This window comes from Panthera onca, chromosome C2, assembly GCF_046562875.1.
Source record: "Panthera onca isolate mPanOnc1 chromosome C2, mPanOnc1 haplotype 2, whole genome shotgun sequence".
Lineage (NCBI taxonomy): Eukaryota > Metazoa > Chordata > Mammalia > Carnivora > Felidae > Panthera > Panthera onca.
This window is the reverse complement of record NC_138347.1, coordinates 64,456,601-64,462,600: the sequence shown is the minus strand read 5'-3', so window position 1 is coordinate 64,462,600 and position 6,000 is coordinate 64,456,601. Positions and strand designations below refer to the sequence as shown.

The 6,000-nt window shown below is 37.4% G+C and overlaps 1 long non-coding RNA gene across 1 annotated transcript in view; it reads left to right on the top strand.

Annotated features, from left to right (window-relative positions):
* The first annotated feature begins 425 nt into the window (after positions 1-425).
* Positions 426-6,000, top strand: part of LOC144617362 (uncharacterized) — a 244,820-nt gene continuing 239,245 nt past the window's right edge. Inside the window, exon 1 of the long non-coding RNA XR_013557766.2 lies at positions 426-602. This is a non-coding gene — a long non-coding RNA (uncharacterized LOC144617362). The remainder of the gene's footprint in view (positions 603-6,000) is intronic.

Here is a 6,000-nt window from a genome sequence, read left to right as displayed (position 1 = left end):
CCAGCACTTTGACATGTCTCTGAGGCTTCTTCTAATGGATGGGCTCCTGCCTGCCCCCCCCCCCCCTCCGCCCTTTCTGCATCAAAGAAGGTACACCTACTTCCCTTGGCTGAGGTGAAGATAGGAGCAACTCCTTTAAATTTGAATCCCATATTAAGGCCATTTTTATGTTTGCCATTCCACAGTACTTCCCTCCCTAGCGACAAAGGGAAACCGAAAAACAAAAATATCCTGCTGTGGCTATTGGAAGTCATCAACAAACTCCCTACACTGGGCTCTTCTGTTTTCAAATTTGGCTAGCAATTGCCCTAGCAACAGAATTAATGACTCCTACCAGAATTTGCTGGAGATGCAAGCATGCTCACTGAAGTGATAATGTGATCTTTCCTTGCCCAAATTTGTGATCAAGAAAATCTAAGAAAATCTAAGACTATTTTGGAATGAGGGAATCTGTGGTAGAAATATTCATTACTTTGTAATTTTTTTTCAAGTTTGTGTTCAGTTCTAGATATTTCATTGATTTTTTTCTATAATTATTTATTGGAGGAAGACCTTACATGATAAACATGAATTGATCCCTCTGAGGATGTGAAGGTGGATGGGTAAGAGTCTCTTCTTTTCTGTAAAGAAATATGTATTATTAGTTGGGGTTGGGCAAGATACAAACAACAAGAACACAAGTTAAAACGAGAAAGGGATTGGAAGGAGCCGCTTAGAGAATTCAAAGGAGGGAGAGATGGAATTAATTTAGAGAAAATTGTATAGAGTTCGGGAAGGAGAGGCTTCTGGTGTGGTCTTGAATAACAAGTGGTTTGTTGATCAGCAGATAAGCTTCCATGTAGAGTGAACAGTACACGTAAGAGCACAAAAGCAAGCGATATGGGGCATAGTCTGGGATGCTTGAAGTGAAGTATACAGGCAGGGAATCCTTGGGTAATAGTAGTGAAAGTACTTGGACCAGATTGTGAAATGTATTCAGTGACCAGCTAAAGAGGTCTCTCTTAAGAATGCAACATAGCGGGGCACCTGGGTGGCTGAGTCAGTTGAGCTTCTGCTCAGGTCATGATCTCCCTGTTCATGAGTTCAAGCCCCACATCCGCTCACTGCTGTGAGCCTGTCAGCGCAGAGCTGGTTTGGATCCTCTGTTCCCCTCTGTCTGCCCCTCTCCCACTTGTACTCTCCCAAAAGCAACTATTTTAAAAAAGAATGCAACATAGATTCACCAAAGTTTTGAGATAGGAGACGGTGAATATTAAACCTATGTATTGTTAGGATACAGCTTGTTTCTTCCTTCATGTCTACTTTTCTAGAATGTAATAGTTGTAATTTGCCTTTCCCTCTTTTGTTTAACTATATGTATTTATCATCCTATTTATTTTTTTCCAATTTTTTTTTAAGGACACAAATATGTGTGATTCTATTCCTGTGTTACTCCTGGTTTGCCACTGGAAGAAGAACATCTAGTATTTCTTCAGACTCTTGACGTGGGAAAATATCCTCCAGGCTTATAGCTACTTTTGTATTGTGAAGCTAGCATTTTCTGAAAAGAGATATTTTCTAATTTTTCCCACTGAGAGTAATAATATCTCAGTAGTAATAAGCACATCCAGCATCTAGTTTTTGGTTTATCAATACCATTCTCTAATACATGGAACGAGGCTCCTTAAAAACTGGTTGATTTCCAGAGCTGTGGTAGGAAAGTCCAAGGTAGTTATCGAATTAGTGAAATTTAATCCAGTTAAGATTTTGGATTCAGGAACTTCTGTCTATTCTAGAAGATAGATCCTGTGTTTTGGAATTTTTGCTTATAATAGTTTTTCCTCCTTATTCTACCTATAATTTTATTTCATTTAATAAACAAAACTCTTTTTATTTTGGAATAACTTAGGTTTATGAATTAATTAAAAAATGGTATAGAGATTCCTATATACTCTTCTCCCAGCTTCCCCTAAGGTTAACATCTTCTATAACCACAGCATGGTTATCAATACTATTTTCTGAATTAATCCTTTATTTGATACTCACCAGTTTTTAAATTAATGTATATTATATGTCTCAGGATTTGATGTAGGATCTCTTATTGCATTCAGTGGTCATATCTCTTTTTTTTTTTTTTTTATTTTTTATTTTTTTCCAACGTTTTTTATTTTATTTTTGGGACAGAGAGAGACAGAGCATGAACGGGGGAGGGGCAGAGAGAGAGGGAGACACAGAATCGGAAACAGGCTCCAGGCTCCGAGCCATCAGCCCAGAGCCTGACGCAGGGCTCGAACTCACGGACGGTGAGATCGTGACCTGGCTGAAGTCGGACGCTTAACCGACTGCGCCACCCAGGCGCCCTGATTTTTAAATTTTCTAGTGTAAATATCCGATGCTATAGATTTTCCTTTAAACACTAATTTAGTTGAATTCTGCATTTTTTAAAAAAGTGAATGTATTTTTGGAGGCACCTGGTTGGCTCAGTCGGTTCAGGGTCCAGCTTTGGCTCAGGTCATGATCTGGTGGTTCCTGGGCTCGTTGGGCTCTCTGCTGTCAGCACAGAGCCCTCTTTGGATCCTCTGTCCCTGCCTCCCTCTGGACCTCACCTGCTCATGCTCTCTCTCTCAAAAATAAATATTTTTTAAAAAAGTAAATGTATTTTTTTCAATTTTTTTCAACTTTTTAAAATGTTTATATATTTTTGAGAGAGAGACAGAGCGTGCACAGGGAAGGGGAGGAGAGAGAGGGAGACACACAATCCGAAGCAGATTCCAGGCTCAGAGCCTGGTGTAGGGCTCAAACTCACAAACTGCGAGATCATGACCTGAGCTGAAGTAGGACGCTTAACCAACTGAGCCACCCAGGTGCCCCTCAGTTTTTTTTTAATATTTATTTATTTTTGAGAGAAGAGAGAGAGAAGCAAACAGAGCATGAACAGGGGAGGAGCAAAGAGAGAGGGAGACACAGAATCCAAAGCAGACTCCATGCTCCAAGCTGTCAGCACAGAGCCCACTGTGGAACTCAAACCCATGAACCGTGAGATCATGACCTGAGCCGAAGTCACGGCTTAACCTACTGAGCCACCTAGGCGCCCCAAATGTCCTTTTTAAAAATATTTATTTTGCGAGTGTGCACGTGTGTGCACGTGCGCACATTTGAACATGAATAGGGATGGCCAGGGAGAATCCCAAACAAACTCTGCACTGTCTGGTGTCACACAGAGCTCATCTGGAGCTTATCTCACAGTTCCTCAGATCATGACCTGAGACAATCAAGAGTTGGGTGCTTGACCTATTGAGCCACCCAGGTGCCCTGAATTCTGCATATTTTAAATTTAATTTTAATCATTCAGTTCAAATAGGTTTTTAATTTCCCTTGAAACTTTCTTTTAGACCTGTGAGTTATTTAGAAGTTCATTGTTTAATTAGCAAGTATTTTGGTATTTTCCAGGAATTGTTCTTCGTTGATTTCTCTTTTTTGTGTGTATGGTAAAATACATATAACATAAAATTTACCATCTTAACCATTTTTAAGTGTACCGTTCGGTGCTATTATTAAATGCACTTGTAATGTTGTACAACCATCACCGTTATCCATCTCTAGAATTCTTTTCGTTTTGTAAAACTGAAACTCTATACCTATTAATTGATAACACTTCTTTCCGCGCTCCCCTTGGTCCCTGATAACCACCCTCTACTTTGTATCTCTATGATTTTGACTACTCTAAGCATATCACATAGGTGGAATCACAGGGTATTTATCTTTTTGTGACTGGCTTATTTCACTTAGTATACTGTTTTTGAGATTCATCTATGTTGTAGCATGTGTCAGAATTTTTTTTTAAGGCTGAATGGTATTCTCTTGTAGTATGTACCACATTTTGATTACCCGCTTATCCATCAGCAGACACTTGAGTTGCTTCAGTGTTTTAGCTGCTATGATAATGCTGCCATGAACATGAGTATACAAATCATTTTAAGACTATGATTCAGTTCTTTTGGGTATGTTATCCATAAGTAGAATTCCTGGATCATATGGCAGTTCTCTCTTTAATCTGGTGGAGGTGGGGGACTGCCCTACTGTTTCTACAGCAGCTGTATTATTTTACATTCCCACCAGTGGCGGACCACTACTTCACATCTTGCTAATACTTGATATTTTTTATTTATTTTTTATTTATTTATTTTTTTAAAATTTAATTTAATTTAATTTAATTTTTTTATTTTTTTCCAATATATGAAATTTATTGTCAAATTGGTTTCCATACAACACCCAGTGCTCATCCCAAAAGGTGCCCTCCTCAATACCCATCACCCACCCTCCCCTCCCTCCCACCCCCCCATCAACCCTCAGTTTGTTCTCAGTTTTTAAGAGTCTCTTATGCTTTGGCTCTCTCCCACTCTTATGTGGATCCTGAGAAACTTAACAGAAACCCATGGGGGAGGGGAAGGATATTTTTTATTTTTATGCTAGTACTCATCATAATGGGAGTGAAGTGGTATCTCACAGTAGTTCTGATCTGCATTTCCCTTATGATCAGTGATGTTGAGCATCTTTTCATGTGCTTGTTAGTCATTTGTGTCTCTTCTTTGGAGAAATATGTATTCAAATCTTTTGCCCATTTTTGAATCTGATTGCCTTTTTGTTGTTGAGTTTTAAGAGTTATCTACAGATTCTGGATATTAACTGCTCATCAGATATATGGTTTGAAAATATTTTCTCCCATTCTGTAGGTTGCCTTTTCACTTTGTTGATTATATACATATACATATATATATATATATACACACACACACACATACACACACACACACACACACACACACACACATATATATATATATATATATATATATATATATATATATATATGTATAGTTAAGATTTTATTTTTAAGTAATCTCTACACCCAATGTGGGACTCAAACTCACAACCCCAAGATCAAGAATAGCTCGCTCACTCCACTGACTGAACTAGCCAGGTACCCACTTTGATTGTATCTTTTCATGCACATAAGTTTTACATTTTCATGACGTTTTAAATGTCTCTTTTTTCTTTGGTTGTTTGCACTTTGGTGTTGTATCCAAGAAATCATTGCAAAATTCATTGTCATGAAATTTTTGCCCTATGTTTTCACCTAAGAGTTTTATAGTTTAGTTCTTACATTTAGGTCTCTGATACATGTTGAATTAACTTTTGCATATGGTATTAGATAAGAGTCCATCTTAATTCCTCTGCATGGAGATATCCATGGTACTGAAAATTCTAGTAAGAACAGTTAGGCAAGAAATACAAATGAAAGTCATTCAGATTAGAAAGGAAGAAGTGAAATCATCTCTGTTCATAGATGATATAACCTTATATATAGAAATACCTAAAGATTGCACATGTAAAAAAAGTTAGAACAAATACCATATGATTTCACTCATATGTAGAATTTAATAAACAAAACAAATGAGAATAGGGGATAAAAAGAGAGAGGCAAACCAAGAAGCAGACTTTTAACTGTAGAGCACAAACTGATGGTTATCAGAGGAGAGGGGGGTGGGTGGGATGGAGGAAATAGATAATGGGGACTAAGGAGGGCACTTGTGATGAGCACTTGGGTGTTGTGTGGAAATGTTCAATCACTAAATTGTGCACCTGAAACTAATGTTACACTATATGTTAACTAACTAGAATTTAAATGAAAGCTTAAAAAAAGTTAGAACTAATAAATGAATTGAGCAAAGCAGCAAAATACAAAGTCAGCACACAAGAATTAGTTGCATTTTTATACACTAACAAGGAGCAATCTGAAAATGAAATTAAAAAAAAATAAATACACTTGCAACAGCATCAAAAAGAATAAAATGATTAGGAATTAACTGAGGGGATGAGAAAGTTGTACAAACCAACTGCAGAACATTGCTGACGAATTTAAAGAAGATGTAAGTAAATGGAAATATATTTAATGTTTATGGATTGAGGACTTATTATTAAGATGTCCATACTATCCAAAAACATCTACAGATTCTATGC